Source organism: Kogia breviceps, chromosome X, assembly GCF_026419965.1.
Source record: "Kogia breviceps isolate mKogBre1 chromosome X, mKogBre1 haplotype 1, whole genome shotgun sequence".
In the NCBI taxonomy this organism is placed as follows: domain Eukaryota; kingdom Metazoa; phylum Chordata; class Mammalia; order Artiodactyla; family Physeteridae; genus Kogia; species Kogia breviceps.
In genome coordinates, this window is record NC_081330.1 from 12,149,365 (window position 1) to 12,162,470 (window position 13,106).

General features: G+C 44.7%; 1 protein-coding gene across 2 annotated transcripts in view; it reads left to right on the top strand.

Moving 5' to 3' along the window:
• FGF13 (fibroblast growth factor 13) overlaps window positions 1–13,106 on the top strand; it is a 520,988-nt gene that overhangs the window by 5,856 nt on the left and 502,026 nt on the right. Inside the window, exon 1 of one of the 2 annotated variants that reach the window (XM_067022877.1) lies at window positions 8,571–8,749. The exons of the other annotated variant lie outside the window; for it this stretch is intronic. The gene's annotated coding sequence lies outside the window, so the exon portion shown is untranslated. Of the gene's footprint in view, window positions 1–8,570; window positions 8,750–13,106 lie in introns of those variants that run through there. 2 annotated transcript variants of the gene reach the window in all.

Genomic DNA, 13,106 nt, shown 5'->3' on the forward strand with positions numbered 1-13,106 from the left:
CTTCATACTGGCCTGATACTTTTTTTGTTATATAGGTTTTTTTCATTATTATGAACATCATTTTTCCCATTTTCATTTCTTGGTGTTGATTGCTTGAATAGAGAAACACTATTTGTTTTGTATAGTAACCTTGTATGCTTTACCATACCAAATTCTCAGTAAGTCTCACAGATTTTATTAGAGTGTTTTGTTTGGGTAGCTGTACAAATATACCACTAGCAGACGAAGAAATAGATGCCTTTTGTGATATTTGTTAGTTCTTTCTCTTTTTTTTTTCTGCCTTTTTTATAAGCTAGAATCTCCAAGGCAATGTTGAATAATAATGGGGGTAAGAGGCATTCTTGTCTACTTCTGAATTTTATTCAAATAGGTCAGTGTTTTGCCATTTGGGATAATATTTGGCATCCATTTTGGGTAAACAATCTGTATTATTTTAAGAAATTTCCTTCTAATCCTATTTAACTTAGAAATGTGTTAGGAGAGCAGCTGAATTTTATCAGTTGACTTTTAAGCCTTTCTTAATATCATTATTCATATAGTTTTCCTCTTTAATTTGCTGATGTAATGAATTATGTTGATAGATTTGCTGATACTGAACCTCCTTTGCATTTCAAAATGTAATCCTATATGTCAGTAATTCCTGTGAAACAAACCAGCCCAAATTGCAGTGGCTTCAAAACCAACAATCATTTCTTACTGCTCATGTTTTCTTCAGGTTAGTTGGGGTCTGGTTGGTCTAGTCTGGGCTCAGCTGAGTGGCTCTGCTTGCTGCTGTAAGTCTGTTGGTCTGATGGGGCTGCTTTGCTCCAGGTTGTGGTGGTGGGAGCAGCTTTGCTCCAGGTGACTCTTATCCTCCTTGTGGGGCAAGCAGGCAGAAGCACAAGAAGGGAGGCGGCAATGCACAAGGCCTCTTGAGGCCTAGCCCGGGGAGTGGTACCCTTCTACTGCATTTTATTCACCCAAAGGCATTTGACTGATGCCAAAGTTAAGGGGCAGGGAAATGTATACCATGTTGATGGCAGGAACTCCAAAATCACATGTAAAAATTCTTGGACACAAGGAAAGGTGAAGAATTATGGTCCTACGTAGCTATAATTTTGCTTTGTTGAAAGATTGTTGGATTGTATTTGCTAATGTTGTATTCAAAATTTCAGCATCTACATTTTTTTAAGTATTTATTTTCCTATTTTCCTTTCTTTTTTTGGCCGCGTCAGGTCTTAGTTGCGGCACATAGGATCTTTGTTGAGGCATGTGGGATCTTTTTGTTACGGTGTGCGGTCTGCTTAGGTTTCTCTCTAGTTGTGGCGCGCAGGCTCCAGAGCACGTGGGCTCTGTAGTTTGTGGCATGCGAGCTTAGTAACTGTGGTTCGCAGGCTTAGTTGCCTCACGGCATGTGGGATCTTCCCCAATCAGGGATCGAACCCACATCCCCTGCATTGGAAGGCAGATTCTCTACCACTGGACCACCAGGGAAGTCCCCAGCATCTACATTTTAAAAGTGAGTGTTTATGGATTTCTTTTTGGTTGCCTCCTTTGTAGATTTGAATGTTAAATTTAGATTGGGTTCCTAAAAAAGAATTAAGGGGGTTCCCATTGACCTGCTCTGTAGATGACCCCAGCTTTCTCCACCGAAGAAACCAGTGGCCAGCACACCCGCCATAAACCCCCTAGAGATTTCACTGGGCTTTTGCCCCACAGCTATTTGCCTCTACTGACATTAGCCATCCGAGTCCCTCCCCACTTCCTTCACCCTGCTCCCACCCGAGCCCTGAATTTGCACAGGCAGCCAGCCCAGGCCTCTGTGGCTGCAGGAGTGCAAGGCACAAACCTAGAACCCCCACAGCTGACCCACACCACTGTGTGTGCTCTCAGGGCTAGACCCTCCAGCTGTGCACTTGCACACTGCGGACCTGACACCCATCACCAGGCTTCATTGGCATGTGTGCATCTGTGGCAACATCCTATGGCTGTGGAAGTGCACACTGATAGCCAGGGCCTCTGCAGTTGCTTGTGGGCCTGGATCTGGCCCTGTCTCCTGTCACTGGCACCACTAGGCTCACCTGCAGCTAGACCCAGCATCTGTGCACTTGTACACCTCCAGCCTTTCTCCCAACACTGGTCTCCACTATTGTGCATCAAAAACAATAAAATACTTAGTAATAAGTTTAACCAAAAATCTATATACCAAAAGCTAAAAGACATTGATGAAAGAAACTGAAAAAGACACAAATAGAAAGATATCCTATGTTCATGGATCAGAGGATTTAATATTACTAAGACGTCCACACTACCCAAAACCATCTATAGATTCATTGCTATCCCTATCAAAATTCCAATGGCACTTTTCACAGAAATAGAAAAAACAGTCCTGAAATTCATGTGGAACCACAAAAGACCCTGAATAGGCAAAGCAATCTTGAGAAAGAAGAAAGATGGAGGCCTCACTCGTCTGGGTTTCAAACTATATTACAAAGCTATAGTAATCAAAACAGTAAGGTATTGAGATAAAACCAGACACATAGATCAATGAAACAGACTCGAGAGTCCACTAGAGAGACAAGAATACTCAATGGAGAATGGATAGTCTCTTCAATAAATGCTGTTGGGAAAACTGGATACCCATATACAAAAGAATGAAGTTGGACTTCTATCTTACACCACTCGCAAATATTAACTTGCAGTGGATTAAGGACTTAATTGTAAGACCTGAAACTGTAGAATTCGAAAAAGCTCCTAGACCTTGGTCATGACAATGATTGTTTGGATATGACACCAAAAACATAGGCAACAAAAGCAAAAATTAACAAGTGGAACTACATTAAACCAAAAAGCTTCTGCACAGAAAAAGAAACAATCAACAAAATGAAAAGGCAACCTACAGGATGGAAGAAAGTATTTCCAAACTATATATCTGATAAGCGATTAATATACAAAATCTATAAAAAAACCTCACAACTCAATAGCAAAAACACCCAAACAATTCAGTTAAAAAATAGGCAAAGCACCTGAATGGACATTTTTTTCAAAGAAGACATACAAATGGCCGGCAGATACATGAGAAGGTACTCAATGTCACTAATCATCAGGGAAATGCAAATCAAAACCAAAATGAGATATCACTTCACATTTGTGTGAATGGCTATCATCAAAAAGACAAGAGATAACCAATGCTGGTGAGGATGTAGAGAAGAGGGAACTCTGGTTCACTGTTAACAGAAATGTAAATTGGTATAGCGACTGTAGAAAACAGTATGGAAGCTCCTCAAAAAATTAAAAATAGAACTACCATATGATCCAGCAATTTGACTTCTGGGTATATATCTGAAGGAGATGAAGTTACTGTCTTGAAGTGATATCTGCATCCCCATATTCATTGCAGCATTATTCACAATAGGCAAGACATGGAAACAACCCAGGTGTTCAGTGATGGAGGAATGGGTAAAGAAGATGTGGTATATATACATAATGGAATATTATTCAGCCATGAAAAAGAAGGAAATCCTGCCATTTGTGACAACGTGGAAGAACCTTGATGGCATTACGCTAAGTGAAATAAGTCAGGTAGAGAAAGACAAGTACTATGTGATCTCACTTGCATATGGAATCTAAAAACATTGAACTCATAGAAACAGAAGAGTGGTGGTTGCCAGGGGCTGAGGGTTGATGGAAATGGTTAGATGTTGGTCAAAGAGTACAAAGCTTCAGTTATAAGATGAAGAAGTTCCAGGGATCTAATTACAGCATGTGGAGACTATAGTTAACAATGAGGTACTGAATATTTTAAAGTTTCTATGAGACTAGAGTTTTAATGTTCTTACTATAACAACAGCAACAACAATAAAATAGTAATTATGTGAGGTGAAAGCTGGGTTAACTAACCTTATTTGGGTAAACATTTCAGAATATATGTGTATCAAATCATAACATTGTACATCTTAAACTTACATAATGTTGGGGAGTTCCCTGGCAGTCCAGTGGTTAGGACTCAGTGCTTTCACTGCTGAGGGCCCAGGTTCAATCCCTGGTCAGGGAACTAAGATCCCACAAGCCAAACGGCCAAAAAAAAAGAAAGAAAAAACACCCCAAAACCAAACAAAAAACCTTACACAATGTTATATGTCAATTATATCTCAATAAAGCTGGGGAAGAAAAATAATTAAAGAGCTTTCCTTCTATTTTATGGCCTGAAGTAGTTTAAATAATATAAAAATTACTTGTTTTTTAAAAAAGTTGAATTAAAACAGCTGAACCACTCTGTTATGATGACTTTTTCAGTGGTAGATATTTATTCACTTTTTCAATCTCTCTTTTGATAATTGACATATTCAACACTTCTTGTTGGGTTAATTTTGGTTTCTGAAAAATCATCCCTTTTTTCTGAATTTTCAAATTTGCTGTAGTAGAGTTTAATGTAGTGTCATTTTATAATTATTTAAATCTTTTATTTATACTTTTCCATTTCCAGTGTTGTCAATATTTATTCTCCCTTTTTCCTTAAAGGGACTTGCAAGAAGGTGATCTGTTTTATATGTCTTTTCAAAGAACAAGTTTTGACTATCTCATTAATTCCATCTTTTTTGTTGTTAAAGCCTTTTCCTAGTTCTTTTTAGTTTTCTGGTTCTTTCCCACATATCTTTTTTTTTTTTTTTTTTTTGCCATACGCGGGCCTCTCACTGTTGTGGCCTCTTCCATTGCGGAGCACAGGCTCCAGATGCGCAGGCTCAGCGGCCATGGCTCACGGGCCCAGCCGCTCCGCGGCATGTGGGATCCTTCCGAACCAGGGCACGAACCCGTGTCCCCTGCATCAGCAGGCGGACTCTCGACCACGGCGCCACCAGGGAAGCCCTCCCACATATCTTAAGATGAATACTAAGTTATTTTATCTTTGTTCATTAATACTGAAGACATTTAAGAGTATAATTTTTTTTCTGAGAAAGGCGTTTACTGTGCCAAGTAGGTTTTATTTTTTTAATTATTATTTATTTTATTTATTTTTGGCTGCATTGGGTCTTCGTTGCTGTGCGCGGGCTTTCTCTAGTTGTGGCGAGCGGGGGCTACTCTTCGTTTTGGTGCGTGGGCTTCTCTTGTTGCAGAGCATGGGCTCTATGCATGTGGGCTCAGTAGTTGTGGTGTGTGGGCTCTAGAGCACAGGCTCTGTAGTTGTGGAGCATGGGCTTGGCTTAGTTGCTCCGTGGCATGTGGGATCTTCCTGGACCAGAGCTTGAACCCATGTCCCCTTCATTAGCAGGCGGATTCTTAACCACTGCGCCACTAGGGAAGCCCCAAGTAGGTTTTAGAGTAAAGTGTTCTTTTAAATTGCTTTCTCGATAGTTTGCAATTTCACTTTTGATCCAGTGGTGTTCTAGTGGTATATTTCTTAATTTCCAAACAGTTATTCTTTGCATCTTTTAAATTATTTAAATCTTATAGCTGTTATGCTCAGCAAATCTCTTCTGTATTATCTTTTAAAAATATTACTGCCTTTCCTCTGTCTCTTCCCTCTTCTTCTAGAAGACTTCTTATTCTTCAGAATCTACAAGTCTCTTACATTTTCCTTCATGATTCCCTGTCTTAGTATTTTCGACTTTGTGCTCTGCGATGCTTCTTTTACTTTCTCTTCCAGGTCACTATTTTGGGTCTCAGCAGTGATCATCCTTTCCTTCAATTCATCTACTGAACTGTATAGTTGGGGAATCACATTTTGTAGTTCCAGAAAGCCTCTTTTTAGGCTGCACTTGAATCTCTGTGTAAGCACCTTTTTTTAAAAAAATTAATTTTTATTGGAGTATAGTTGCTTTACAATGCTGTGTTAGTTTCTGCTGTGCAGCAAAGTGAGTCAGTTATATGTATACACATATCCACTCTTTTTAAGATTTTCTTCCCATTTAGGTCACCACAGAGCATTGAGTAGAGTTCCCTGTGCTTTACAGTAGGTTCTCATTAGTTATTTATTTTATACATAGTAGTGTATATATGTCAATCCCAATCTCCCACCTCACCCTACCCCCTCTTCCCCGCTGGGTAACCATAAGTTAGTTCTCTATATCTGTGACTCTGTTTCCTATCTTGTTGTTATAGCTGTTGTGGTTGTTCAAGTTGGCATTTGTTATCTCCCAATCGGTTTATTTCTTTAGACATGCATTGCTTCATCGACTTTCCACTGGGTGCTGGATGCACAGAGATGGTTATAAAGGATTTTTTTTTTTGATGTTGGGGGTTGGAGTTTTATTAATTAATTTATTTATTTTTGCCGTGTTGGGTCTTCGTTTCTGTGCGAGGGCTTTCTCTAGTTGTGACAAGCGGGGGCCACTCTTCATCGCGGTGCGCGGGCCTCTCACTGTCGCGGCCTCTCTTGCTGCGGAGCACGGGCTCCAGACGCGCAGGCTCAGTAGTTGTGGCTCACGGGCCCAGCTGCTCCGCGGCATGTGGGATCCTCCCAGACCAGGGCTCGAACCCGTGTCCCCTGCATTAGCAGGCAGATTCTCAACCACTGCGCCACCAGGGAAGCCCTATAAAGATTTTGTTGTTGGCCCATAGCGGTCAGCTCATGGTGGAAGGGGTCTCTGAGAGCTCCGCAGAGGCTAGGAGGCCCTCAAGTGGTGGGAAACTAAGTACTTGAAGGAAGCCGCCCTCTTCCCAGGTCTCCTTGCAGAGTGCCTCTCTGCTCCTTTACTTCATTTTTTCTTGGCCGGTAGGAGGCCTAGGAGACGGGCAATACAGGTCTGATACTGTTTCCCGATCTCCTGGTCTCCTTGGGCCGGGCCTTTCTGGTGCTGCATCCCCATCTTTGCTCACCTCTCAAGGGAGAAGGCACGACAACACTTCTTTCTGCTGAGACTACCACAATGCCTAGGGCTTCGCTCACATCCGAGTCTTCTCCGCAGACCTCAGTAGCTTTTTGGCTGAGGAGAAGCAGGCAGCCTGGAGTTGAGAATGGAAACAACCCATGCTCAGGTCACCATCTTCCCAGAATCTTCTGTGGTTTCTAAAGAGAAAGAAGAAAGGCTTTTAGATGACTGGACCTTAGTTACATTACTTCCAGGGAGTCGCTCTTTAATAACACAGGGCTGGTGATGAGGCTCAGGGTGGAACCTATATCAGTTTGGGCACAGTCGTGAAAACAGAACTACTGAAATATTGCAGTAAAAAGAGGTCTGTCTATCTATCTATCTAACCATATCTATGTATATATTTATAAAAAGTGGGAGTAGCTAGGAGAGTGAAGGTCCGTAAGGTTTATGCCAGAGGATCAAATGTCTCTAATTGTTACCGAGTCCAAGCTCGCTCTGCTCACTGCACGACAGGCCAATGAATCGGAGACGAGGTGTTGAGGCACGAAAGACGACTTTATTCGGAAAGCCGGCAGACGGCGAAGATGGCAGACTAATGTCTCAAAATAACCATCTTATCAGGGTCTGGATGCCAGTTTCTTTTATAGATTCAGAGAGGGAAGTAAAGTAAGTAAAAAGGCAAAATAGAGAGGGAGAGGTGGTGGGGAAGTAAAGTAAAAAGGGCCATCAGTCTTGCAAAACATTTCCTGGAATGACCAGCCTCTGTGAGGGGGCGTGTTAATTTCAGCCAGCCACAGAGGCGGTGTGTTAATTTCAGCCATCCACAGGTGGGCGCGGTCAGATCCTCTCCCTGTGAGCTGCACAGAGGCAGTTTAGTTCAGCATTCAGGCAAGAGGGGACAGGGCTCCCTGAGGCAGGCCGTTATGTGTGATTTATAATAACAAGAGCAACGAAAAGCAAAGGTTAAAGTCAAAGAAACAGATCCAACATGGAGTCCGATTTAGCTCTTCCCTGTTACATAATGACTCCAACTTGAAGCATTGGAGGGGGTGGGGAAGCGAGAACTCACTGGAATTCTGAGAAGTCACCATGGTCTCGCTGGAAAAGGTGACCCGGAAGTGGAAGCTCATAGAGAGGTGTGTGAAGTCACACTGTCTGAATGTCGCAGCGTCCTGAGAACAGTGACTTCTGCTTCATTCCCACCTTCCCAGGTCTGTTTCTCTCAGTGGCAAACTCTAAGCTGGAACCACACAACGGAGGGCCTTCTGGGTAACCTGGCTCCTGGCCTTGGCAGTGGTACCTGAGCTGGTTACCCAGGAAGACCACAGAGGAGCGGGGTAGGACTGTGGCTGTGGCAGAGTGGCCTCTGGAGAGACTTCTGCCTTTGGCCCCAGTGTGTAGCTCACTTGAGCGCATGCTTTGATGTGGCTCTCAGAGACGTCCTCTCCACTAACACCGAAGCCACAGCATCACTCACTCACTGGTCATGGATTCTTCTAGAATCCTGTGGCCCAGTGCCAAGACTGGTAGGTGACCTTCTTGACTATGTCAGCATCTGGCAGTGCAAACTGCATAGGTTTTTGCAACGGAAAGACCTACGTTCAAATCCCTCTACCACTATATCCGCTACCCGGGCAGGTAAATTGCTCTTTCTCAGCCCCCTTCATTATTTGTAAATGAAGGGTGACAATATCTAACTTTTAGGACAGTTAGAAGTTTGAAATGACAATTTATATAAAACACCATCTATTAATTGCCTCTCCTCTTTTTGGTCATTAGTCTTGCTGCCTTGACAATGCTTCTAGTGCTTGCCTATGGAGAAGAAAAATGATGCTGTTGCTTCTTTCCTTCCGTAGTAAGTGGGGATCCTCAGGGGGGCTCCTCTTTTGCTGGCTGAGTGGCAGCGAGGCAGATCTCCTATCACTGATCTGAGATACTCTCTCCACAAGCAGACCACAGTAAGTCCTGACCTCTCAGGCTGGGTGATATCGGGAAAAGGGAGGCTTTACGTAACAGAGTGAATAAATATGGAGAAAAAAGTAATAGGGAACAGTCACGCTAGACCCCGGTAGTGGGAGAGGGGATGAGAACATGGAAAGGAAAATACCACTGGAGGCTGCACTGGCAGAAGCGGAACGGAAGAGAAGAAAGAATTGCAGGAGTGGGAAACCGAGCATGGCGAGTCCCTTAGAAAAGAACACAGCCTCAGAGCGGCAGGTACAGCTCTACCAACAACAGTGTGACGGTTGCTGTCACCCCAGCCATGTGCCAGGTGCAAATCCATTCTGTGCCAGGTAAAATCACACCAACTGGGTTACAGTTTCTAGGTAAGGAGCGTGCAGGTACAAGTATCTCATCACCTCATTAGAAATCCAGCTTGGAATTTCCTGACCATCTGCAAGTTATTCCTCTTTTCCTAAAATGTAACTGTTATGGACGGTAGCAGCTGGGTATCCGGGCTCTGTGGGCAGGTATAACTCCAAGCCCCAAACCCTGACGTTCCGAAGAGGGTTCCAAGCAACATGGAGGCAAAAGGCACTTGCAACACAGTGATGGTCACTTAAATCACCAGAAGAAGAGAAAGATTCTCAGAATCTCTCTTTACCAAAAGCCCGGGCAGTCAGACAGTGTTGGAGAGAAAGAGGGAGGAGTCACAGGCTGGGATCTCTGAAAGCAGATGGAGTTTGTGCCGGAAGATGCTCATTAGGGATCAACACCTGTAAAAGGAAGACGGAGGAGGTGGGATCCCGTGGAGGGAGAAGTTGAACTGCGATGCAGGCACATCAAAGCGTCGGCCCATCAGGTGGCGAGCCGTGGCGTGAGCGCCCTCTGCCCGAGAGCCTGCACTGACCGCAGATGGCCACGCCTCGCTCACTGGGATGTGGGCCGCCCCAGGAAGGACATGCCCTCCGGTGAGGGCAGGGTTCTGCAGCTGAGGCGGACCCTGAAGGAGCTGACCTCTAGAGGCTGCCCCCTGACAGGCCCCTGACAGCTGGATAGGAAGCCCTTCCTGGAAGGGGCATCCCGCTGGCACACCTCCCTGTCTACCACGTGGGGGGCGGGTATGGACAGAAAACGACTGAAAGCCCAGTCAGCCCTGAGATCTCTGTTCTCGCTCTAATGCTTGGCTTTTTTTTATTTTTTAATTTTTTTTTTGCCCGCGCCCTGCGGCATGTGGGATCTTAGTTCCCTGACCAGGGATTGAACCTGCGGCCCCTGCATTGGAAGTGTGGAGTCTTAACCACTGGGCTGCCAGGGAAGTCCCTGCTTGGCTTTATTTTTAAATAAGGAGAAATTTTAGAGCCACTAATTATTTTCTAACATTAACAAAATATGCAGTGTCACAGAGTAGAAAGAGCAGGGTCTTTGGAAACAGGAGATCCTACCCGAGTCTCATTCCTGGGTGTATCCGTTCACTACAGTCTTGGGGAAGTTGTTTCACCTCTCTGAGCTTCTTTTCTCCTCTGGAAAATGGAGCTAATAGTAGTCACTAATTCAGAGGGTTGCTGTGAGTATAAAATGGCATAATCTGGATAACGATTTAGTGTGGAGCAGGAAAGCCAGTAGATTAAGTAAATGGTGTTACAATGATGAGACTATTTCCTGCGCCTTTGATGTGCCCGGCACTGTGTAAACCGTGGAGCGGGTGTGGGGGCAGTTCGTCTCAGGAGAGTTTAACCCAGTCCTTGTCGCCTTGGAGTTTACAGTCTCATCGAGGATTCAAGATAAGGGCAAATGGGAATGTGCTAACAATTCACCGCTATAGCCAAGAGTTTTGTGAGAAATAATATTCTTCTGCCTGACATGTTTCCTGTTCGCATTGCAGTGTAGCCAAAGTCTTCTGGGTGTTATTTACTGCGAGAGACGACGGCTAGGGCCTCTGTTTCAGATGTAGAGAACATCAGGAGCACGCCATGAGGAAAAGGCCACCTCTGCTGACCCCTTCCTCTTGACACGGGAGGTTCTGAAGGCTGTGAACTGATAGGGACTCTGGGTGGGGAGCTGATGCTGCCTAGTGATGTTCCTTGTTTGGGAGAATCCTTGAACAAGTTCTAGCTCATTGTGTCCTCCTTCACTAGAGAAGAAAGTGACAGAACATTTAAAGATGTTCATTCCTGACAGGCATGCCAACACTGCATTACAATGGCCTAAATGTTCAAGTTCAAGGGAGGCAGAAAAATCACGTGTATGTTTGGTATAGATTGGAAAGATCTTAGTGTTAAGCTGTTTTCAGATAAATCGTGGACATCTCTCTGTCTTACAACTTTTCCCTACTCTCAGCTCTACTCACAGTTCTGTGGGTCAGGAATTTGCACAGGGCGCAGCAAAGTTGGCTCTTTTCTACTCCATGAATTCTGGAGCCTCGCAGCTGAATGGATGGGCGCTGGCTGGACGGCTTGACTGCGGTCATGTTCTGGGCTCTCGTTCCTGCCGTGAGCTGGGTTTCTCGGCTCTTCACGTGGTCTCTCCGCGTAGCCTGCCTGGGCTTCCTCGCAGCGCGGGTGTCAAGGTGTCTGCCTTCTTATGTGGTGGTTGGCTTCCCCCAGAAAGAAAGCGGAACTGCCAAGTCTCCCAAAGTTTGCCCGGGAACTGGCACAGCATCACTTCAGCCACATTCTTTTGGTAAGAACAAGTCACAAGGCCAGCCTGGATTTAAGAGGACATTACCTCTAGAGGGTGGAGTGGCATATGTGTACAGGATTAGGAGAAATTGACGGTCACTATTCCAGTTACGATTTCTGCATAACTTATTACCCTAAAATGTCGCACCTAAAAGCATCCATTTAATTTTGCTCATAATATTTATGGGTCAGGAGTTTGAGAAGGGTGCCACTGAGTAGTTCTCCACTGAGGGGTCTTTCACAAGGTTGAGGTCAGATGTCACCTGGAGCTGCAGTCATGTGATGGTTTGACTGGGCCAGATGTCCAAGATGGGTCTGTTGCTTGACTGGCAGTCAATGCTGGCTGTCGTCTGGAAGCTCAGCTAGCACTGTCAGCTGAAGAGCCTAGATGTCACGTCTCCACCATGGTGGCCTGAGGGTAAGCTGACATCACGTCGGCTGGCTTTCCGCAGAGCAAACGTCCTAAGAGGGCCAGGCAGAAGCTGCATGGCCTTTTCTAACCTAGCTTAAAACGAGTAGAGCATCACTTCCACCACTGAAGCGGTTACAAGCCACCCCGAATCAAGGGGAGGAGTCAGTGCCCACCTTGCAATGGCCATGCCACAGTTACCATCTTTGGAGATTATTTTACCCAACTCTTTTTTAAAAAAAAAAAAATTTAGTGGAGTATAGTTGATTTACAATGTTGTGTTAGTTTCTGCTGTACAGCAAAGTGAATAAGTTATACATATACATAAATCCAGACTTTTTTAGACTCTTTTCCCATGTAGGCCATTACAGAGTATTGAGTAGATTCCCCTATGCTATACAGTAGGGTCTTGTTATATTTTACCCAACTCTTACGGCACAGAAATCCACCAACTCACCTATGATCCTGCTAGAAAGCAATCTTAAGTCATGACATAGATAAACACTGTAGGGTTTGCATCAGAAATGAGTCCTTTCAGAGCTCTAGCATTTGGATCTCAAAGTTCAAAGTGCTGAGATGTGAGCTTAAAAATTAAAGGGACTTCCAACTCCCAGATCTTGGCCCCTTTCTCAAGTATCCTGGCTGGAAGTGTAGCTTTTGCCAGCTGGCCTCCTTCGGAACCAGCTTTCTGCTGTGAAGTGCTTTCACAAATGAAAAACACATCGGTCCAGTGAGAAGCAGTCTTGTCACTGAAACGTCTAATTTGGTGGTTTCGGATGACAATGGCTCTACACGCAGCCAGTTCAAACCTGCCAGGAAAAAGCCCTAAGTGTATCTGTCCTCCGCAGCCCCACTCACCCTACCCTTACCCTCCCACGCACACAATGGAACCGAGTGGTGTCTTGCCCAGAAGCATTGCTCAGAGCTGCTGGAGGATGAGCAGAGCTGGAATCCAGAGGCTGGTGTCTTGAGACATTTGGGGACTAGCATGAAACAGACACCAGGGAGACGATAGGGCCAAGAGGACGAGACTCTCAGTAGCTTTTCCACATTTCTACCAAAGACTCAAGCTCAGCTCCTCCCTCCGGAAAACAAGCAGGCCCTCTTTAGGGGCGTGGCCCTGCAGCCTTTTGTTTTAGAATATTGCCTTCATTCCAGGGCTGAGTTACCTGACTCTACAGGGTAATCGCTGTGCCCCAGGTTGTGTCAGATGAATGGAGTTCTCTCTCATGGGAGGGGCCGAGACAGGACGGAAGGGACCATTTTACCATAGTGTCAAGGCAG